Source organism: Rattus norvegicus, chromosome 8 (assembly GCF_021556685.1).
Source record: "Rattus norvegicus strain SHRSP/BbbUtx chromosome 8, alternate assembly SHRSP_T2T, whole genome shotgun sequence".
Taxonomy (NCBI): Eukaryota; Metazoa; Chordata; class Mammalia; order Rodentia; family Muridae; genus Rattus; species Rattus norvegicus.
In genome coordinates, this window is record NC_141541.1 from 80,611,621 (window position 1) to 80,636,111 (window position 24,491).

General features: G+C 42.3%; 1 long non-coding RNA gene across 7 annotated transcripts in view; it reads left to right on the forward strand.

The window, feature by feature from the left end:
• LOC108351742 (uncharacterized) overlaps positions 1 to 21,769 on the forward strand; it is a 30,395-nt gene extending 8,626 nt beyond the window's left edge. For 5 of the 7 annotated variants that reach the window (XR_015627845.1, XR_015627841.1, XR_015627843.1 and 2 more), the window contains 3 exons: positions 10,195 to 10,329; positions 13,870 to 13,952; positions 21,216 to 21,759. This is a non-coding gene — a long non-coding RNA (uncharacterized LOC108351742). Of the gene's footprint in view, positions 1 to 4,935; positions 5,083 to 5,364; positions 5,501 to 10,194; positions 10,330 to 13,869; positions 13,953 to 21,215 lie in introns of those variants that run through there. The other 2 variants (XR_015627844.1, XR_015627839.1) reach the window with 2 other exon arrangements.
• The last annotated feature ends 2,722 nt before the right edge of the window (positions 21,770 to 24,491 follow it).

The following is a 24,491-nucleotide window of genomic DNA, read 5'->3' on the forward strand; positions in this document are numbered from 1 at the left end:
ATGGAGGATCCTGAGTGTCAGTCAGAGCCAGTGAAGCGGGATACAACACACCATGAAATCCAAGGAAAATCCGTGCTCAGTGTGAGCCCTGCTCTTCTCTACGCTTCTGCCTGAGAACGTATGTCCCAGCTCAGAGCGTGTCATCGGCAGGGTTTGTGCCATCTGGGTATAGCAGTGTGGTGTGGAAGCAGGGTGGCAACAGGGGGATCAGGAGGTGACTTTCCACTCTGGCACAGATCTGTTACTTGAGGTGGTGAAATGCTTTCATGATGTAATCCTCAGTATGACATGGAATACGTGGTTCAAGGGGCCCCTCTGGTCTTTGTGACTCAATACATAGCAACTTAAGGGAGTCTGCAGGCATATTTCTCTATGCTGGTCCCTGGCTTTGGTTCCCTTGTGGGTGTCCCAGTCAGTATTCTTGGGGTTTAAGCTGCATTATTTGCTAGGTCTCCTACTGTCTCACAGCCTGCTCTACTGAGGTCAGCCTCTCAAGCTTTGTCATCTTTCCCTCTAGTCAGTCTCCTTAAGTCTCCTGTCCTCTTGCAAAGCCATTTCCAGCTCAGGTGACCCTGTGTCTCCCACATCTTTACCCCATGCTTTTGATGGTTATAGACGTTTTGCCCTGTGCGATACTAGGTTCCACATTGATGTTTCTGTCTCCAATCAGCTCATAAAAAAATAAAGTTAAAAAAAAGACTGAGATGTATTTATTTGTCTCCCTACGTTCATTCTACGCTGGAACAAAGCCAGGCTCAAACAGACACCAAATAAAGTTTTTGAATATTGAACTCAAGAGATGCACAGGAAATAACGAAAAGCAGAAATCCCCAGGAAGTCATCTCTCCGGCTTAGAGCTGAAATGGCAGGGCATAGTGATGCTTTCGTCAAAGGTGTTTTATAGCTACCCAAAGATCCTTTGAAGACACTGAGGCCCGGGAAGTTTCTGGTCCATGGGCTTGTTAGAAATTAAAGAGTGGGTAGTACAAGGGCCTAGCGATATCCCCACCAGGCCGAAGGAGAAACAGAGGACTGTTTACTGAGTGACTTTGCTGTTGGAAGCGTCCCAGCCACAGCTTGGGAACATCGGGCAGAGTTACCACCCTGCTGCCACAGCCTCTGCCAACTTGGATAAGAAGCCTTGGAGCTGACCTGTCTCTTGGCTCTGACACAAGGCAAGCGAGCGCACCAGCAGGCATGGAATGGAAGACGTTGTGAAATGAAAGACACGAAAATGAGGCGAGCACGGTGCTCCTCTCTCCTCTTCTGTGACCCCACCCTGCCCCAACCTTACCCCCACCCACCTCCATCTATCGTGCCCCATCCTGAGTCTCTCCCCAGCTTCCTCACTGTGGCCATCTGCAAGCTGGTATAAACCAGAACTTTCCCTTTATTCCCAGGGGATACGTGGCCCTGGAAATACAACTGTTCTAGCAAAGGGCAGGGACATTCAGTTGTTTTATAGTACTTTATTTCCTAACATGGTTTTAGGTTTGATGGAGATTAAAATCACGCCTCTAGGAAAGGAACTGGTTTATGAAGACATAATGCTTTTGAGCAATGTTAAATACAGGAGGAGGACTCACCACCGGAAATAGTTGGGCTCTAGATCTGGCAGAGTTAGGGTTCTCTTCTTGGCCACTGGCTCTCAAACGTAAAATCCCCGAGGTCTTGATCCTGCCTTTGTTCATGCTGCCGGGAAGAAAGTTTAGGAAGACGAACTTTGTTTCAGACATACCAGATATGTTTGTAGCCTAAATCTGTCATGCATCGATTCCTCTTACTGTTGGGGAAAGTGTGGGGATAATTCCATTTGTCACCAGCCATTTAGTCAGCACGCAGTTCCTGAGCAGAAGTGGTGAGATTTATTAGGGAAAGTATCCGTCATCCCATATAAATAGATGCACAGTTAAGGCACTCATAGCAGGCGCACTACACACTTCTGACTGGGCGTAAGGAACTTATTAGTGAAGGCTTATGACAAAAAACAGTCCCTGAGGAGAAAAGCAGACCGAAGACTATGCTTACAATTTATAGAAAATATTCTTCGGAACAGTGGTTTTGGCTTTTACTTAGTAATAGGAATCATATCAACTAAAATTTATTTTTTATTATTTATTTATTTATATTTATTTATTACTACATGCAAATGATACAACAGGCTGACGATATAGCAAAAACGTATCTTTTTCCACTGCTGACTTGGCTCTCCAGTGTCCCCTTTCCTCAGCTGGGGCTGCTGCAGTCAGGCACCTCCTCAACTGTTTACAGACGGTAGTCAATGCTCACACCCTTCTGTGGCTCAGGTTTTTCCATTGCAAGTCTGGAAATGATTTCTTAGTTTGTAGGTAGGAGTCACAGCCTTTGTCTCTAGAAAATTTGACTTGGGTTCATGTCTTGCCATAGCGGCTTTAGGGCTAGCTGTTTGTTTTAATATTACAGATACATTTTAACCAACATCCACTTCCCCTTGCACAAAGGTGACAGTGTTGAAAGTTCCAGTAGTCTTCCCCACCTGTTTGAGGGTTTTGTTTTTTTCCAGCTGGGGTTTCTCTGTATATCCCTGGCTGTCCAGGAACTCACTGTAGACCAGGCTGGCCTTGAACTTAAGAGATCTGCCTCTGCCTCCCAAGTGCTGAGATTAAAGGCATGTGCCATCACTACCTGGGTCTTCTCCACCTGTTTTATCAATTCAATTATATGTATTAGGTAGTCTGTTGTGTGACTCTGACATCATTCATCCATAATTCCATATCTGAGCATTCCGGTTGTTTGCTTTTCTTTTTGCAGTAAACATTGTAGTTCATGCAGTCTTGGGAGCACAGGTGAGATCTCTTAAATGATACATCCACAGTCCAGTTGCCTGGCCACAGATGGTGTGCCTGACTGTATCCAATATTGCAACGTTGGTCTCCAACATCTTTCTTTTCATAACATAGCTTCAAAACAGCTGTGTATAAAAAGTTCTTTTGGGTGACCCAGAGAGATGGCTCATTAAAAGCCATCATTACTCTTTCAGTGGGAACAAGGTTCAATTCCTAGCAGTCATGTGGTGGCTCACAACCAATCATCTATAGTCAATCCAGTTCCAGAGGATCTGATAATCTCTTTTGACCTCCACAGGCACCAGACATGCCCACAATACACATGCAAAATACTCATACAAATACAATAAATCAATCTAAAATATTGTTTTCTTTCTTTCCCCTTTCTCCCTGTTTCCCTCTGCACTTCTCTTCACTTTCCTTTTCCTCCTCTCTTTTCTCCTGTTTCCTGTTTCTCTCTTCTGTCTTGCCCCTCCCCCATCCTTACCACTACAGGCTTCCCAGACACCTTGATGTTGCTGATCTGTCAAACAGTAACTCACTATGGTTTTAAGTTGTTGAAATTTTAAATTACTGAGGTTGGATATTTTTCTTATGTATTTTGATTACTTGGGTTCCCTGTGACAAATATTGACCCATTGACAATTTTTCAATGACATTATTTACTTATTTTTGTTGATTTGTAGAGATCTTTTGTTTTTTTCTCTGGATACTAATAGTCAATAACATTTTAATTGTTGTAATTAATAATACAAACTGGTATAATTAACCTCTCCTAGTCTGTAACCTGCATTTCACCTTTTAAAAAAGATTTCTTTTTATTTTTAATTTTGGGGAGGGTGGGAGAGAGTGACTGCAGGTGACTCTGGGGGCCAGAAGAGGCCATGGATTCCCCGAGAGCTAGAGTTGCAGGAGGTTGTGAGGTGCCTTGTGGATGGGTCAGCGTTATCCTTCCTTCCTTCCTATCTATCTATCTATCTATCTATCTATCTATCTATCTACTATTTATCAATCATCTACCATCTATCTACTACATATTATCTACCAATCATCTATCTACCATCTATCACCTACCTATCTACCACCTATCGATATCTACCATCAATCCATCATCTATCTATCATCTATCCACCATCTATCTATAATCTATCTATCATCTATCTATAATCTATCTATCATCTATCTGTTTCTGGGTGCTAGGGATTGAATAGAGTTATGCATACACTAAACATGTACTTTACTGTTGAGTTATTCCTCCAGATTAGATTAAAAAATTTTAGGATATATGCTTCCTTTTCTTTCTATTATATGCTTTTAAAGCTTTATATACCTTAGTACTAGTGTAATTGATTGTCTGACCTGTACTAAATTTGCTAATTTGCATTAATTATCTCTATTAGTAGTTAGGAGTTTGGAAGTAGATGGCAAAAATGTGATGATTGTACCGATTTCCGAGTTTATTGAGTTGTCAGCAAATGAGTGTGGGGTAATTCTTGGTCATCGATATTTGCTTCTGTATAAATTACCTGTTGGCTTGAGAAGATGTGTTCTCTGTGACTTGGGAGTGTAAGGTGGTTATTTACATCTACAATGATGTGATTATGAATTTCCTGTTTTCTCTTTGTGATTTTGACGTCATACAGATGCACTATTCCAACACACAGGTATGCCCATGTTCAAAATGACAGTTTTTCATTGCAAATTATTCCCTTCATCTTTTTGCCACAATGCAACGATAGAATTTCTTATCCATTCAAATTTTACTACACATATGAAAACTTGATGATCATTTGTTATATGTTTAATTGAAATTATCTTGTCTAATATATTTTGTCCACTTGCTTATGACCACTCTAAATTATATCTTAGATGTATTTCTTAGAAGTAGAACGCAGGGTTTCTCTGTGTAGCTTTGGCTGTTCAAGAACTTGCTCTGTAAACTAGGCTGATCTTGAACTCATAGAGATCCTCCTGCCTCTGCCTCTCAAGTGCTGGTTCTGTAATGGTTTGAATATGTTTGGCTCACGAAGTGGCACTAGTAGGAGGTGTGACCTTGTTGGAGTAGGTGTGGCTGTGCTGGAGGAAGTGTGTCACTGTAAGGGTGTGCTTTGAGACCTTCCTCTTAGCTGCCTAGAAGCTGTCTTGTCCTAGCAGCCTTCAGATCAAACGGTAGAACTCTGAACTTCTCCAGCACCGTGCCTGCCTGGATGCCACCATGCTTCCCACCATGATGATAGCAGACTGAACCGCTGAACCTGTAAGCCAGCCTCAAATAAATGTTGTCCTTTATAAGAGTTGCCCTGATCATGGTGTCTGTTCTCAGCAGTAAAACTCTAACTAAGACACGTTCTTTACTACTTTCTGTTGAGGTGACCCAGTTTGCTTGTTTGTTGGTTGGTTTTGTTTTTTCTTCTCTACTGGAATTACAAGTCAGGATGAAATGGAAAGAGACCTTAGAGAAACTAAAGTCTTGGACTTCCATGCTACTTCCCCAAGCTAGGAAAAGTCTGGCCTTCAAGTTCTCTTGTTTTCATGACAGGCATAGTACTTCAAGAGTCCCCTTCAAGGATATCTCCTGGGTCCCTGGAATCCGCATCTCAGAGAGCTCAGTTTCTCGTAAAGCTTCTGCACTTTCACAGAAGAAGGCAGCCAGCCCCCATACCCATGGGCTCCAGGTCAGCCTTCATCTACCCAAAGCCGGAGACAGAGACACTGAACGGTGACCATTCAGACTGACCATCAAATGACTCAAAAGTCAGCCAGAAAGAACCTATTGTTTTTTCAGTGTTATCTTTGTCCTTTTAATTAACAACGCAATCATCAGTTCTTTGAAAATTTCAGGCAGTGTTATATTAGTGTATTTATTATTAATCATATTATTCTTCTTTTAAAAATACCTGTTTTATTTTAAGTCATGTGTACTGTGTTTGTGTACATATGAGTACTGTGACCCATACAGAGGCCAGAAGAGGACAACAGATCCCCAGGAAATGGAATGAGCCACCCCATGGGTGCTGGGAACCCAATCCAGTCCTCTGAAAGAGCAGCCAATGCTCTTACCTGATGAGTCATATTTGCATCCCTCTCTCTCTTTATTCTAAACCCCCTTTCTGTCCTTTGCATTCAACTCTTCATCTTGAAGTTATTTTTTATTGCATTCTTACCAGCATTTCAGTGTGGAGGTTCGAGTCTGCTACACTCAAGCAAGCTATGGGAATTAACTGATTGGTCTTTAAAAAAAATGTCTGCGACATCTGAGTGTATCTTTCCACCTCAGACCTTTCATTTTTGTTTGGGTTCCTAGGTTTCCTGCTGTTGGACGGGTAGATTTTCTCTACTGATAACTTACTTTGAAGCTCTGATGTTCTGATCTCTTCTAGAAACCTCTTCCTTCAGGTGGAAGCAAACTAGATTTGTTATACACACACATACTCCCGGACCCCACAGTCTGTCAAGCTCAAGAGTCCAGGGAGCAAATCTGGATGCTATTCCCAGTGCATAAGGTCCTGGGTATGCTGCTCCAGTTTTCTGAAACGTTGTGATGTCTCAGCCTTCCCACCCATGGCTGGGATGGAAACATATGCAGCTGGAAATCCTGGGCATGCTTTCCAATACATCCTAGGGCCTTGCTTCCTGCCACTTCTATTTGGCCGGACAGCTTGCTCTAGCCACAGACATTCCCTGAGCGGCTGTCTGAGTTAACATCTGAGCTTGGCCAGCACTAGTGCAGCTGTGGGCTCTGGCATGGCTGCTCGTGAGTAAATTCCTTCGTAAGCCCCACAGAGCTGCCTTGATTTCTCCTTTGGGTGTGATTATCTGAGAGCAAGGCCAGCCCCATAGGTTTAAACTGCGGCCACCCTGGGTCCCACAGGCAAAGGCTCCTCTTCTTGGATTAGTGTTCTGATACTGCTCTATTGAAATCTCAAACCGCTCATAGGTAAAATCTTGGTTTAACCCAGGCCTCAGAATACAAATAGCTTCCTATAAGGAGGGACAGAGAGCAACACTGGCCCTTGAGCAAATAGGCGAGGCTTACCAAGCCAGCCTCTTGGGAGTTCAGAGCAAAGAGCACCACAAGTAATTGTTTCAGAATATCTTTTCAGATGTAGAACCATATCCTCTAGAATTTATTCTTCCAGGAAGTTTCCCACACATCTAGATAGAGGTTTTTAGAGCTTCCTTTAAAAGAGCTATCATGTTAATGATCTATATCCGCCTATGGGACTACTGAAGTTTGAACTGTGGCTTATATGGCTTCAGAGCCTGAAGTTTTATATTTTCATTAAGTTCACTTATCTTATTGTTGTTTTTGAAGGTTTTATTTTTAATTGTGAGTCTGTGTGCTGGGGGAGGTATATGCAAGTGAGTGTAATTGCTTATGGATGTCAAAAGAGGGCGTCTGATTCTCTTGGAGTTAAGTTACAGGCAGCTGTGGTCTGATGTGGGTCCTCTTCATGAGCAGCAAGCAGTCTTAACTCCAGCCCCAAGTTTGTTTCAAATGTAAATACCTCCTTGGAGCTAATCGTTACCTTGATGGACAGTGTAACTGAACAGTCGGGTTCTGACCTCTCCTTTGATTTCATGTTTCTTTGGTTTCACAGTAAGACTTAGACATTGCCCAGAAGGATTTCTGAAATTCAAATTTATTAATAGCTAATCTAAAGGGTACAGTTCTTGGTGTCTTTTCTTAAGTACGCCCATGAAATGTAGGTCGTGTAACTCACTGCTAGAGCCCGAGAGGAGATTGAAAAACAGATGAACTACTGAAAGACTGCCCCACCCAATTCCAAGAGGAAGGAAAAACGAACACAGAGCAGACACAAGAAGGCCAGAGGCCAGATTCTTGGCAATGAGGGAGATGAGGAGGCGGCAGTGGGAGGCAAGCTGACAGATGAGCATGACCCATTGTCACCACGGAGCTCACAAGACTGGGTATTGCACAGGTGATCCAGTGAGTCCCCAGTGTTCTGACAGACCCAGGAGTTTTGAGAGCACACAGGTACCTCAGATGGCTCCGGACATAAGCAAGAGTTAGCTGAGTGGGAACATTCAGATAACCAGGACCATGGTAATTTCCTCAAAAGTCCAGACTGGGAAAATAACACTCCAGTGACCATCAATTCAGAGAGTAGAAAATCTGACAAATGAGGATCCAGGTAATACCATCCCCCACTGCCACGTTCCTTCTCAACGTATTCCAAGCCCAGTATACACAGAAGCTAGCTGGGAAGAGAACAAAGGGACGGAGATAAAATATAAACTAACAGCATTCACTTAAAGAGATCACGTGACTCACTCAATTGAACTAAGTTTAAAACTCCAGGCTTCCCTTCTAGGCTCCCCATAGATGAGCAGTGGTACGATGGAAACATGAAGATTTCCCTGGGTAACTGAACACAGGACTGTGGTGGGGTCTTTGTGACTTTGGCTAAACTGGGATGGCTTGGCTGAGGAGGATAAGTGCTCAGTTGATTCTAGAGACCATCATGACAGAACTGGCCACTTGACTCCATAGATGTCTTCTCTTTGTGGATACTCAAAACTAGCAAGAAAGGACATTTTAAGCCCTCCTGGAAGGGACTTTCTTTTGTCACTAATCTGAATTAGAACAGGTTTTGAGATCAATAGGCAAGGAGTCATTTGTCAGGCTAAGGTCTCATTCCCTCATGCCTAATGAATCATATCCGGAATCAAGTAAGTAAGACATACTTGGACAAAATCCTAATATAGATATGTATCTAGGTCTAGCATCCTATCGGTCTCTTGCTTATACAATCCTCTGTGGGCTACACCACCACCTGCAGGCCAGCCCTAAAAAGTACATGTCCAAGAAAATGGCGGTGTTCCTGGACTAAGCTGCCCGGCTGAAATAGCTGCATTGTGCTTTGTTTGTGCTTTGTTCAGAGTCGTGGGGTCAGGGCCCACGCCACTCATTATCATATGGTTCAACTCCTAGAGGTTAGTTCTTCACTCATTTCTTCTCCTTGGCTTGCTCAGTAGAAAAAGGGTTTTCTTGGTTCTCAGGTGCAAATGCGACCTTCTAGCCAGCCTTGTATATAGTTCCTGCAGTCTTCTGTAATCTACCCAACCCAGCCCAGTCCACTTGACTGTCTCCAGCCACTGAGGTGAGAACATTTTGTCCCAGGGGGACAGACCTGATGACTTTACCCATGGCTTTCCTTCTCTAGGAAACTGCCTTTTGGAAACGTTTCATTCCCCACCCTCTTGAGAACAAGATCATTTGTCTACCAAGCTGGTGTGGTTAACTAGATGCAGAAATTCAGACCAATCATCTTCCTGGAGCACTTTGGATTTAGCATTTCCTAGGCAATCAGATGCTGCAGAATCCTGAGCGGAGGAGGCGACAACGAAGGCACCACTTTTGGCAACCACCTGCTGGGAATATGAGGAGGACATTCCTTCCTATCCTGGTCTTCACAAAGAGCGCACTGGGCCAGGCAGGGTCTCCTGTGTACATGGGCTTGTATGCCATATAGGTCTAAGTACACACAAGCTGAGCTACAGGATAAATAAAGCCAGTCACCGCCGTGGGGAAAACTGGGACAGATAAGTTTGGGGGAGAAAACCAAACTCTATTTTGAAAATGTTTGGTTTGAAATATTAGTTATCAGATGAAAACGTTAGGTAGAAAGATTTGCTAAGTCTACAGCTTGGGGCAAAATGTCAGGACTGCAGAACATAGATCTGGGAGTTATTGACAAAGAGATAGAAGTTAAAGCCATGGGATAAGATCTCCTACAAAGAGAGCATGTATATCTAAAGGACAGGAGTTTAAATGACTCAAAAATTGGGCTAAAAGAAGGGAGGTGGTAGACTGCTAAGAAAGCAATGAGGTACAGCAAAGCCAAACCCGGGTGCGATCACCAAGAAGCCAATAAGAGACTTGCTCGGATGGTGAGCCATCTGAGTAGTGGGTAGAGAGAGAAGAGCATAGATCTTAGGGAGAGCATATTTAAGATAAAATAAAATGGGTGGATGAAGAGACAGGTGAATACACAGATGATGGAAGATGGGTGGAGAAAAGAGACAGATGCTGGATAAGCGACAGATAGGTAGCTGATTAAGTGAATGACTTGGAAGAGAACTGTAGAGACACTGGAGAGTATGAGCCCCGGAAAGTCTTTCCATAGTGAGAGGGGATCCAGGACACAAGTGGCAAGGTCCAAGAGGCCCTGGCATCCTGGGTGGAAAGGGAAATATTAATAAATGTGATGACGCGAAACATTACAGTTGTCTTCTGGTTGCTTCTGCTTCCGTAATAAAAGGAGAGATGGGTTTGTTTTTGCCAGTTTCTGTGAGCCTTGGACTGAAACCTTTTCCTAATTGTAACATCCTTCACTTTATCCAGAAGCTGAGCTAGAAGAGCCCAGTTGTCAGGGCTTCTGGAGGTCAACTGGATGGGGAGATGTGCCGTGCCCCAACTCTGGCTGAGAACTCACCCAAACTGCACAACTACAGGATACAGGCAGTGGAAGAACGGCAGGTGAGCGCGCCCGCCTACAGGCTGGGCTGCTGGTGCCTATGTTTAAGATGCTATAAAACCACCTTATGCTGTTTCTTATGTTATGTTTCCGCCTCAGTCATCAGGTCTTACTTGCTTCTCAGGTGGGCTTCCAGTTTGCCCTCACATTTGATCTCCTCTCCCTCCCTCCTCCCTTCACTCCCTCCCTCCCTCTTCCCCTCTCTCCCTCTGGATCTCTCTTTTCCCTTCCCTTTCCATCTTTCCTCTCCCATCCCAGTCTCTCTCTTTCTCCTCACAGATGTGACAAGGCTTTGGCACTAACAAGCAATTAATCCAGCTCCCCCAAGGATGCTTCCCCTTGACTCTCCACTTCTTCAGCTCCAGCTGCAGACTTGTTCCAGGCTCGCACCGCTACATCCCTTTCTAGGAAGGCAGGTTCCCATGCATATGTGGAAACAAAGCAAAAAGATAAATAATGTATCCAAAGACCTTATTGATGAGTTAAAACCACCATGGTGGCTTTTCAAGCAGACCTCTGATATGGAACCCTCTTCCTCTCCTTCAAGTCCAGTGGGGAAATAGCTTCCCAGGAACAGCACATCTCCTGGGAAAAAGAGTGAAAAAGAGATGAAAGACAAGAATAAAGAGGGGAGCTTCCACCACAGGAGCTTCCTCCCTCCCCGCCAACAAATCCTCAGTTACAACACATAGAGGCTATGTGTACTGCTGCTTAAACAACAGCTTAGAATGTTTCTTTTCCTAGTAAGAATTTTATAGTAAAAAATAAACACATTAATATGAAATGAAAACTGTACATCAATGTTTTAGTTTAGTAAATAGGCTTTCTATGGATGGACATTATTGTATTTGAATAAGATAATCTAAGTAAATGTATTTCTAACTACATGTGAGTCTGAGTGGATGCTTATTTTCCAAATTAATCTTCGACTGAATGGATGAGGCTATTTCAAAATTTTTTATTAGGATTTAGAGCAATGGCTCATCAGTTAAATGTTTTTATGTGCGTTTCCTAACAGCTAAGAACACTGACCACTTTTCCAGGTCCCTTCTGGCTATCTGCCCAGCTTTTGAGACGTGTCTGCATATTTCATGTACCGATTATTTATGGCTTTGAAGTTCTTTTTGTATACTAATTTGTCAGATGTGAATCTGGCAAAGACTTTCTCTCTTCTTTAGGTTGTTTCTTTTGCTGTGTGGAAGCCTTTTCGTTTCGTGGGGTCTCTTTTGTGAGCTTAGTGTTGCTTTTTTATGCTATTAGAATCAGAAAAGTCCTTGCCCATCCTTTACCAGGAAGTGTTTTCTCCTGGACTCTACATTAGTTACTTTGGCTTACCCAACAGAAATGACCTAAGGGAACTTTGGCTCATGGTTTCAGAAGAATCTAGTCCATCCCAGTGGGAAAGGCACGCCACAATTCATGACAATGGGAACATGTGGCAGTGTTCCCCCATCCTGGGAAACCATGGCAAAGAGCTTGGGATTGGAACCAGAAGCAGGTACAGCCTTCAAAGACTGCCTTCCTTTTGACTGCCAAGCTCCATCTCAAGTTTCCCATGGCTTTTAAATCAGTACCACAAACTAGGGACCGAGTATTCAAACAAGAAACCATGGGGGAACACTCTGGACTCAAACCACAGCTGGATCCTCTGAATTCCTTTCTCTACTGGGCCTTTACTCCGGCTCATTTCTCTTTAGCTTGTCTTGGGCTTGCCTAGCCCAATTAGTATGATGTCATCTGATACCCAAACACCCTCGATATCTTATTAACTTCTTAACCCTTTCCTTTGTTATGTGGCCTGTGATCAGCAGCAAAGCTGGTGTATCAGTTTAGGAAGAATCTTCTCAGTCCAGTGTCCCCTTTTGGCCATTCTGCTCAGCGGCCGTCAACACTCACTTTACTTTGTCTGAGACAAGATCTTGATCCCTCTCACCTTCCGGGGTACAGTCCATCCCTACTGAGACCGTCTTGAATAAATCTTCCTTACTATGTTCACGAGCGACAGAGTCATGTTTGCCATCGAAGAGTCATGAAGAGAGTAGGGTTTCTTGATCAGTGAGGGAGGTATAAGCCCTTAAATCCAGCACGGCCCAGAGGCTGTTCTGGCCATCTCCTACTCGCTTTTGGAATCCTTATAAACCTTAACTTGTCCCGCGGGCATGTTACCCTTTCTCTTTACTTTTGGCTGTTGAACACATTTCATGGCAGTCACTAATTCACCACACGGAACAGAATAAGAACCATTTAATATGATTATCTTCTCCATTAAAGCTGTCATCATAATTAGAGCTGCAGTGAACTGTTTGCCAGGAATGATAACTTCTGCCAAGAAAAACTTGGGTGTCATTTTAGAAAAATTCTTAGGTGGGGGAGGAGAAGATCAGAACCATCTGTGTGAGGAGTCAAAGCTAAATCACCATCAGCAGAGCCCCTTTCCCTGTCTGCCAGACTCTGGCCAGCCAGCTGGACCTTGCCAAAGACGCTGGACTGGACCAGCTTTCAAGGTAGTCCAAGGGGCACGCCCTCTCCAAGGAAGAGCCTTCAGAAAAACCAGTGGCAAATCAAAATCAGCCCTTCGTGCACAGGCTCTCTTTAAAAGTTCCAAATATATGTGTTTGCAACCCCACTGTTTCCAGGGCAACCACCTGAGCCAGGACAGAAGCAGAAGGCTAGACTAGGACCACCCACTGCAATCCTCATTTTATCCTGATAGCAAGAACCTCTCTCTACACCGACTGAGAAGGCAACACAGAGTGTTTGTCAGGCTTCTTGCTGTGAATCACTGGAATAACATTTTGCCCTGGTGGAAGAGTGCCACAGGCTGCTGCTCCCTCAACCCCCATACTGAGATGCTTTTAAATGGAACCAAACATCCCAGGGGAGTTTTCTCAGCACAAGAATTACTTTGTCGCACATTTTTAGATTACGCTGTAAATTATAGATTAAAAAAATACATTATGCTAATTTCTTCCAGCGTGTCTTTTAGTTATTTTTAGGGAAAGTGTCTTTGGAATGAGCTTCTCTATTGAGTGAGATGAGAGGAGATAAGAATAAAACCAAGTCAGAAGGATGTGTAGGACTCTGGCTGGGGCTGCATCACACTCAGGCACTTGGGGATGAGCAGTCTGTGTCCAGTGTGGATTTTAGCTGATGTCAATGGAAGTCGATCTGGCTCCGGAGTCATCAGGCTTGGGCGTGCCTTCTCTTTCTGCCACTGTTTTGGATGTGTGACTTTGGAACAATTTGATTCATTTTCCTAAGCGTCCCCTAATCTATGAAATGAGTGTTCGGCAAGATCTCTAAGGGGCTTCTACTCCTTGCACTGCATGCTGAACTGAGTTGAATGTCCTCACACCGCTTGAACAGATGGTGTCAACTAGCTTTATAAGGACTACACAAACACAGCTGTGAGCATTAGAGAAAATTCAGCAGCACAAAACCCTTGACCTGTGTTCTTCATGATGACGCGTTACACTGGGCAGTTGGCTGTTTTTTTTCCCCTTTGACTATATGCACTTGACCCTTCTGTATGCTTCTTTTAGACAGAATTCAGAATCAGGCCACAAGAACCAGTCAAGTTGTTTAAGCAGTGACGCTTGGGTATAGGAAGTCTGAAATCCATGTGGTAAGTACTGGATGAGGGGATGAACACTCCCAGCGGCTCGTTGTAGAATCCACCTGTCCAGAAGACATCTCTGCACCGCCAGGCAAGGTGCCTCATTTAGACTCAAGATTGTGGAAAGCTCTACTAATTAAGGTCAAAGTCTACCATTGATCAGATGGCCCTCTGGGGCTCAGTGTGTAAAGGGGGACTCCCTTTGCTAACAGTTTCTTCTTCTCTGACCTTGCCTGATGTATTCTAGGCCCCCACACTTGCCTCTACCTGAGGAATGTCCTGTGGCCTCCGTTAGTTTATGGGATCAGTTTTCTGTCTCCTGACAAAACCTATTACGCCAGCACCTGAAATTCCTGAAGTGCTTCCCCATGGTAATGAGGTATACCAGGCTTCCCTTTCTCCTGGTGGTCTGAGTGTGTGTGTCTCAGTGGAAGAACCTAAATCACATTTGCAGTTGTAACAGACAAATGACAAATCACACAAATGTGAACTTTGGAGATTTAAAAAAAGAGAATAATTCAAATTATTATTAGGTTCATGGTCTTCCAATATTGGCATTTAGTATCATTAATATTAAGAGCAGGATGTACTCAATATTGCTAATCTGTTTTTCATCTGTCCAGTGGCCTTTTGATTTTGGTGAAGTGTCCTCCAGGAGCCTGTATGTAAAAGTATAGGTGGTAGGGTATGGTGTTAGGAGGTAGGAAAACCTTTAAGAGGTCTCTTTCCTAGTCATCCATCAAAACTATGATTCTGAAAAGCTATTGATATTCCTGGGACTACATGAGCTCTCTGGAGTCATTCCTTGATAATGAATTCTGGAGATATTTGTACACCAGTCCTGAGTTACAGCCACCAAAGACAGAGGTATAGCTTTGGTTTTTCTACAACTTGATTCAAGTATGGAGGAAGAAAGGCTTCATGATGGAACTTGGAATGCTGGGAAAGTAAAGCCAATTATTTGTTCAGTGATTCTTCCTGATCACTCAACACCCACGTCCACCCTTCCCATTCTTTACACACAGACATGGTATTAGGACTCTTTTAACTTCATACTGAAGCTCCTTCCTTCCTTAGATTCTTGGCCAACTTCTGCTTCCAGCTCTAGGATATCTTGGTGACATGGATCATTCTTAGGTGAATTCAGAATAGCTCCTTGTTTATCAATAACTGATGGCTTTCTTAATCAGTGTTCTATTGCTGTGAAGAGACTCTATGACCACAGCAACCCTAATAAAGGAAAGCATTTAACTGGGGCTGGCTTACAGTCTAAGAGGTTTAGTCCACTGTCATCATGGCTGGGAGCATGGCAGCACGCAGGCAGACATGGTGTTATAGAAGTAGCTGAGAGTTTGATATCTAGATCTGTAACAACAGGAAGAGAGGAATTCTGGTTTTGGATAGGTCTTTTGAAACCTCAAGGCCTGTCCCCAACGTCATGCTTCCTCCAAGAAGGGCATACCTCCTAATCCTTTCAAATAGTTTGGTGACCAAGTATTCAAATCTAAGAGCCTATAAGGATCACTCTGATTCAAACCTCCACATGGCCAAATGATAACTTTGATGTTTAATGTACAATGGTGGAAGATATTAGAGCACCTTAATAGAGGGGAAAAGAAGCCCGGTAGAAGGGGAAGAAACAGTGTACCATGCTTACTAATTAGTAGTGTTTATCACATCCTGATTTCTGAAATTTATATTGATTTATGTGTATGTATGAGCACATTCTTGTCTGCATACGAACATGAGTTTTTCCCTTGACAATTTGTCTCTGTCTACTTTCGTGAGACTACACCGCACACTGACCAGGATGTCCTTTCATAGCCATAGACCTTAAGAGTTCTGTCCCTCCTCTGCACTTGGTATCCAGACTGTACAAAATATGCTTATATTTGGTGCACTTCCTGTGCCATTGGTATGTAGAGCATACACTTAACTGCCCTTGGTATGCTGAGTGTGCAAAATATACTTATATTTTGCACACTCAACTGGGGGGCAGTAACAAGCAATAGCTTGAGAAAAAAGATACAAATCAGTCTTGGCTGACCTTCCCCATTTTCTTCAGTGGCAGTGTTGTTGTAAAAATATAAAAAGTATCCCTCACTAGGTCTATACCACAGTGCCCCAAGGTATCTGCTGGATATCTTAATTCTCAGTCCGCAAAACATCTCACCTGCTGTGCTCCATCCCATATCACACTGCCAAAGGCCTCTCTCTGAGCCTGGCAGCAATCTCTTTACCTATCTAGTTCCTAAGGCAGGTTTCCATGCCCAAAACACACATCCCAACTCTGTGGTGGCCCAGACCAGCCAAGCACACTTTCTTACACATAAATAGCTACATGAAAGAACACACAACACAATAACCTTTGGCCCAATTGATAAGATATAATTGCCCACCTAAACATACAAAGCCCAGTACCATCCATCCCTTAAGAACATTAATAACAACCTTTAAATACATAGAGTGGAATCTTAACATCACCTGCCATGGCTTCTCTCCCTCTCCCTCCTGTCTCTTCCTCCTTCTGTTTCAGTCTCCTCCTCTTCCTTCAGACTTCTCTCCCGCCCATCCTTCCTTCTCCTCCAATAACAGGCCTCCTTCTATCCTGTACCTGCCCTTCACTTGTATTTTACACATTCAATGGGGAGAAGGTTCTGGTGAAGTCAACTGGGTCCAGAGTAAGTGAGTAGGCAGCTGTCCTTGGGGCAGTAGAATTAGCATCAAAATACAGACAATTCCAGAGCAAACTACAACATGGCAGGGCTTTAAAACAGTGGTAAGGGGTTTGGGAGATAGCTCAGTGGTTAAGAGCACTGGCTGTTCTTCGAGAGGTCCTGAGTTCAATTCCCAGCAGCAACACGTGGCTTACATCCATCTGTAATGGAATCTGATGATCTCTTCTGATGTGTCTGAAGACAGTGGCAATGTACTTACATATATAAGATAAATAAATTATTTTTAAAAATGGGAATGAAGTGAAGCCCTTCCCAAGCAAAGGAGGCAGGCACATCATAAGCATTTCCCAGGATTCCTTCTTATCTTAAGTTTCTGGATGCCTCGACTTTGCTTCCATTACGGCTAACTTGGAGGAGATCATTTGGTCTGTGGTCCTCTGACTTCTGTTCCTCCCTGACTGTAGGCTGCAGTTTAAGAGGCCTTCCTTTGGCAGTTTTGTCTCTGTCTGCTTTCAGCTGAGACAGTTGTCTCTTACTTGTAGCAACTTGGGTTCTAAACACCAGCCAGATCTCTCCAGCTGACATTTCTCTGTTGTTTCTCCCTTGTTTCTAGCCAGAGTGGACATGATGGTCAACTTTTTATATAACATGCTTATCATCTCAGCCAGTTCAGAGAAATGGAAACAGCACTGGCCCCTGCCCCACCACATTCCTTCCCTCTCCACATTTCATTCTAAGCAGAAAGCTATTGTAAATTTTTATTGCTAAAATAAAATTGTAAAGCTATTTCTCCACTATATATGTATATATTGACATATAGATACACACATACATATATACACACATACATATACACACACTTATATACACATCATTTACATACACATATACATCATGTACATACACAAATATTCAGTCTAGTAAAATAAAATAAAATAAAATAAGGAATGTGCTCAATCAAAAATGCCAAGTTGCAGAAAAAATTAGAAGGAACATATAATTCTAGCTGTGAGGACAAGAGTCAAAATGGTTCTAATGCTCGGCTGATATCAGTCTTTAAGGCAATGCTATTTCATCTTTTCTCTCTACCCCCTTTCTGTTCTTCAGTTTATTGCTATGTACCTCAGGCTAGCCTGAAACTCGCCATCCTTTTGCCTCAGTCATCCATGTACTACGGTTGCAGGCTTGTGCCACACCATTGAATCTTCCTTTCTATGCATATATTTCTCTGCTGGAAATGGAGTTCTGAAGAAACCAAGACTGAATAGCATTCTTGGGCTGTCTACCCACTCACCTCTTGGTCAGAACAAAGAAGGACATTATGATTTACGAATCTTTACCAAGACCAGCAAGAAGAGGTTTCAAAGTTCTCCTATCAGAAGGTCCAGTAGACTCCAGGCAGATAAAAACACAAAGAAACAGGAGAGAAAAGGACACTCTTATCCACAGCTGCAGGATTTTAACAACTCCAGAACCTGAAATAAACTAGAAAGTAGAAAATTAAACCCAACATATCACATGATTACCCAGTGAAGTTCCCTGGAAGAACACCAACACTGCCATTTGGTGCCTTCTTGTTGCCCTTGATAAAAGGTTAGAAGAAAGATATGAGGAATATAGGACTGAATTTAAAAAGAAAATTATGATTCTTCAAGCTTTCTAAGAGAGCCAAAGTTGATAGCAAAGGTCAAATCCACAGAAGAATATTGGGTTCATTATCATAATCTTAGAAAATAAAAATGGTTCATCAAAGAGGTTGATCTAAGAGTCTTCAGTGCGTATCTCATAGACCTTCTTAACTAAGAGAAGACTTTCTCATGGAGCTGGAGCGGTTGCTCAGTGGTCAGCAGCAGAGGACCACGTTCTGTTCTTAGCATCCACATAGTAGTTTAAATCCTCCACAATTTGTTTCAGGGGGGTCGAATGCCATCCTCTGACTTCCTCGAGCACCAGGCACATATGTGGTGTACATACAGACATGTAAGCAAAGCTTACATACAAAATAGAAACAAATAATTTTAAAAAGGGCCTCCTGAGAATCTTAAAGGTGTCGTCCCTTCCAGACCCTAACTGAAAGAGCAGCGGTGGGAAGGACTTTGTGCAGATAACTGTGGACTGGACTTTGTTTAACTGCAGTGGGTTACAATTTGACTAATAAAAAAATGCCTGAAGATTTTAAGAAATTACATCAATATGGTCTGAAATGTTATACAGAGAAAAGAAAAGAAAAGGTTTTAAGGTTGTAAAATCTCTGTGGGTAGAGATAGTCACTTAGCAACTGGTGTGAGACATACATGCAAGTCAGAATTTTTTGTGATTAGACATAAAATAAAATTTAACACATATTATTTTTATATGTATGTATGCATGTATGTAAGTATGCATGAATGCATGTTTTTGTATGTGTATGCATGTATGTGCATGTATGCATGTATGTGTGTATGTGTGGGTGTGTGTAGGTATGTGTGTATGTATGGGTGTATGTATGAATGTGTGTGTATGGTTGTATGTATGTGTATATGTGTGTATGTATGTGTGTATGTGTGTATGTGTGTATGTATGTGTGTATGTGTGGTTGTGTGTATGTATGTGTGTATGTGTGTATGTGTGGGTGTGTGTATGTATGTGTGGTTGTGTGTATGTATGTGTGTGTGTGTGGTTGTGTGTATGTATGTGTGTATGTGTGGTTGTGTGTATGTATGTGTGTATGTGTGGGTGTGTGTATGTATGTGTGTATGTGTGGGTATGTGTGGTTGTGTGATTGTGTGTATGTATGTGCGTATGTGTATGTATGTGTGTATGTGTTGGTATGTGTGATTGTGTTGGTATGTGTATGTATGTGTGGGTGTTTGTATGTGTGCATGTATGTATTGGGGGATGCACCCTTGCCATGGCATGCATGTAGAGGTCAGAAGATGACTTGCAGGACCCTAGGATTGAACTGAGGTCATCAGGCTTATTTTACCCACTATCTTGTTGACCCTATTTATTTAACTTTTCAAAGAGGAGGCTCATGTGGCCTAGGCTGACCTTGAACTCATTGTGTAGTGGAGGACAACCTTCAGTGTCTGATCCTTCCAGTGCCACCTTCTGAACATGAAGATTACAGCATGCCCCGCCACATCAAGTTCTGTGTGGTGCTGGAGACTGATCCTAGAGCCTTACTGATCTAGAGCAGGGCAGGCACTCCAGCAGCTGAATTACATTGTCAATCCTTATGTTTAAATGACTCATCTTTTTTTTAAACTAAATTTAAGTAAATTCTTTCTGTTGAACAACTATCATCACCACCCACTTCTAAATTATTTTTTCAATTGGCAAAACTGAAATTCTATGGCCTTGGAATTTTACCCCATATCTCCTCTTCTAGCCTTTAGAAATTATGGTTCTATGACCCGTCTTATGGATTTTATGATCCAATACAGCTCATTTAGATGGACTCAAACATTTATCCTTTTTATTTGACTTCTGCCATATTGTAATGCTCCCAAGGTATTATGGATGGCCAAGTCGTAGCACGTGTCAAAATTTCCTTCTCTGAGAGAGTGAGTAGCATTCCGTGGATGTATGTACCATGTTTTCTTTATCCAATCATCCACATATACCCAAGTTGCTTCCACTTTTTGCTGCTGTGAATAACGCTGTTATAAATGAAGGCATACAGAGGTTTTAATTTTTTTCAGAGAGATTATATTCTCTCGTTTCTCAACCAAAATTGTGCAAGTGCTAGAAGAGCACTGGGGAGCAAATGGGGGATGTATTTTAAACATTTTCAAGGAGTTTTGGAGCATGGATAATGACAACTGTCTTAATTGCTGTTCTATTGCTGTGAATAGATACCATGACCAAGGCAACTTATAACAGGAAGCATTTAATTGGAGGCTTGTCTACGGTTTCAGTAGAGGGTTAGTCCATAATCATCATGGTGGCAGGTAGACATGACTGGGAGCTCCTATCTGATCTGCAAGTTGCAGGCAGGCAGGCAGGCAGGCAGGCAGGCAGGCAGAGAGAGAGAGAGAGAGAGAGAGAGAGAGAGAGAGAGAGAGAGAGGGAGAGGGAGGCAGAGAGAGTGCTCACTGTTAGGCCTGGTGTAGGCTTTTGCGACCTCAAGCCCCACCCTCATGACATACCTCCCCAACAAGACCACATCTCTTAATCTTTCCTAAACAGTTCCACCAAACATTCAAATATATGAGTCCACAGGAATCATTCTCATTCAAACCACCACATCAACCTTGAACTGAGCCTTGACAGCCACTGAGCCTAGACAGTAAGGGTCTAAAAGTAAAGAACTCTGATAATAAGGCTGTGAAGTTTGAACTCTTTGTAATGCTAAAAACCGAAAGAGCTTGGAGTAGGCAGGTGTGGGGGAGGACCTCTCAGGCTAAGGCAAGATTAAATACATGGTTGGAAGTATTGTGATTCTACTCTGTCAGGTGTCTGGAGAGATAGCACACTCCAAGTCTAAATAGACCGTTAAATTTTTCTTCAATCATTATTGCAAATGGCAACAATAACAAACCAGAATTGTTCTACTGTTCTAAGGACTTGTGTTTAGGAAAGCTTCATTACAGCACATTTCACTCTCCCACAGATTTTTGCTTCTCTGGTGTGAAGACAGCTTGGCAAGAGATCCTGATGCAAAAATGTGACCTTTTAAAACTGAAATTCATCTAGAATTTTCTTCTGGAGATGAAGAAGTCCTATGCAACCTGTGACAGCCGCCCCAGCTCATTGTTGCAGAAGCTGCGAGTCTGTATTCGGAGACCAGATCCAGTGCTGAAGAAGCAATCACAGGCATCTCCACAGCTTGACCATGCTGCTGTCAGCCAGGAGAGGATGGCGGCCAGGTCCTGCTTTCCCTCAAACCATACCATTTGCTTTTAAATGAATACATTTGTTGTATTTTAGCCCATTTGGCTGAATTGTATTAAAAACAAATTTATCTTTCAAACCTTTTACCCTTTAAGAAATGGAAATTCAACTATTTAATCTAGTCCCTAGGTAAAATAATATATGGTCTGATACATTTGTGTTTAAGGGTCCCCCCTATATTTAAAAAACTGTTTGAATATTATCAGGAAAATTTCTTCTCTGTGGCTTTAAAATAAATGTCACTGACCTACTCTTATAATGTGAGTGATTTGGTAAATGTCTTCATGACTCTCTGTTCCCTTTCGTGTGCAATTCAAGTTGTTATTTGGTGTGAGAACAAATTCACTGCATTGAGAGAACACTTTCCTTCTGTTTGTTTTCCAAGTCCATTAGCTTAGCACTTACTGAATGCCGGGAACTGGATTGGAGAATAAGCAAGAAGAAGGTCTTGTGCAGGTAGCTCACGTAGGTGATAGAACGTTGATGAGATAATCCCAAACATTCCTCACGTACCACCATCAACTGGAATTCCCACTGTGCTTTGCTGTGTGAGTAGTATGGTTTCTGGGCTGTTTGAGATGGCATTTTAAAGGCCGAAAACCATAATATTGGGTATGTGGGAGGCCAAGAGGGTTTTATAATTTTAACTAAGTTCCTTGTTACCAATCAAAAAGATTATTTCAGTCTTTGGAAGATCTCGTTCACTCTCCTAACTCCCTTCTCACAAACATTTGCAAGTACTTTGAGAGATTTAGATTAAAGTCTTGTTTTTCATTATTCTTACTTTTATGTTGTTGCTGTGAGACTTGTAAGGATGGAAGGAGGATTACAAAAAGTACGAACAGACTTTTAAAGTAGAAAACATTCGACAGCAAAAGCCTCGCAGAAATTAGTACATTCTCTTTTGATAAAACTTTACTGTCTGAAAAATGGCCACCGATATCTGGAGCTCTCCAGGTCAGGCTGGATGGGTTTTTTTCCCTTCTGATTTTATGATCCTGACTAACGAACTTTAAAATGGCATCATGGGACTTATTAGCCAAATCTTAAAGAGGTCTCAAAGCTTTTGCTTTTGACTCTCAGCGGTCTAGTTCCTATGGCGGAAACACCATGTTAGCCAGAGACAGAAGTTCATGCAGGCACACTGAGGCACACAGCCAACAGTCCAGTCCACTGCTGGACTTGGGATGGAGACCAAGAAGAACTGGCCATCCCATAACTCAAGGCATACACATCCATTAGGCCACACAATGACAAGAAGCCAGATGCCCTGACCCAATACCAACATTGCAGAATAATGAGCTTTTATAAACCAGACGCCAAGAAGCTATAGCCCAGGTCAACACCCAATGCCTCTTTTGTGTAGAGAAGAGGGCTGCCCACCTGTGTATACGTACCCTTTGACTGCTTTTTGACTTACAATGGCTGAGTCGAGCAGGTACCACAGAGAGTATAAAAGAATCTACTTTGCAAGAAAAAATGTCCAGTCCTTATTTGAAGCCATAAAGTTTTGGGGTCCTTTGTCAGACAGCAGCAAATCACCCAGACACTGTCTGCTCGGTTCCTACACAAGCTATAATTATTTTTCTGTAATCCCACGTGCTTGTGTTTGAGACCTGTGAAGGCATTTCCCTTTATCTAGACCAACATCTGTTTCGAATAAGTAACAATGTCATTTTTCTAAATAGAATATTTTAATAATGCTGGGACAATATCCACTTTCTCGATACAAGACATTTTTTGAATTTAATAACCAGATAAAATCCAATATGGCTCTTTTCCACCCTCAGAAACTATTTCATTTAGAAATTATCCATGCTAAAGTGATTTCAACTCGATGTCAGAAAGGAGCCTCCGTCTGTGAAAGTGTTTCAAAGTGAGTTTCACCACAGAGAGCTAACTCTCGGTATTACTGCCTCATATTCATAACTTCTCCTGATAGTTGGTCCTTATCTTTTCTCCTGAAAAAAAAAAACAAGAAAAAAAAGAAAAGTAAAATATTAACCTGTCTCCAGCCTTCAAAGAGATGAGCCAGTTTCTGAGTTACATAAAGTATTTTTTAAAAAGTAATTTTAGGGATTGGCAGTTCTACTGTGTAATCCTGGCTTGTTGAAAGGTAATGAATACATTTGTGCATAGGCCGGAGACTATGAATCAATCTAATGTGTGTAACACTGCAAAGTGTGGTGCTTAACTATACGCTCTAGGGATTTATTGCCTATTCTCTGGTAAATACAAAACCAGTTAATACCAACTAAATGGTGCGATTTCTTCACGAAATCATGAAATACAAGTTCAGGAAATGCTAAGATGTAGGTCTGGGGTGTGTGGCCTGGTGTCTGGGGGATGCTTGGGTGTATGGTTGATTTTTCTGGGTCAGAGTTGAAGCACTATTGAAGAAAGTGCTGGTTACTGATGTACAAAATTAAGAATCTAGGTGTGGCTGTAAGTCAGTTGGTAGAGCTGACACATAGCACACATGAGGCTCTGGGCTCAGTATTGCATAAGTCGGGCTTGATAGTGCACATCTATAATCTCAGCATTCCGAGGTGGGGGCAGGGGGATTGTATGTTCAAGGTTATCTTTAGGTACATAGGAAATTCAAGGTCAGCCTGCATCAAAAGGAGCAGAGCTGGAATCTGAACTATCACCAGTGTGAGTTACTGTGACTTTGAAGGCCCAACTGAGGTCAGTTAGATTTGAAGGGCTTCCTTCCAAGACACTTTATGTTGTTCATTTGAATTTTAGGAAGACCTTTCATAGGCCCTAGCTAGATTTCTGCCTTTTTTCATACATATTATTTGTAACCCAATCTAACATTTAAAGTTATATTTTACAACACGCTATACTTCTTTTTTTTTTTTTTTAATGTACTTAAACCAGAACTGTAGGTCTTTACCACTGAATGGGACCTTGAATAATTTCTGGTCCAAATGCCTCATTTTACAGAAAAGGAAACAACTTCCTTTTGTACTTCCAAATATTTTATTTCAAA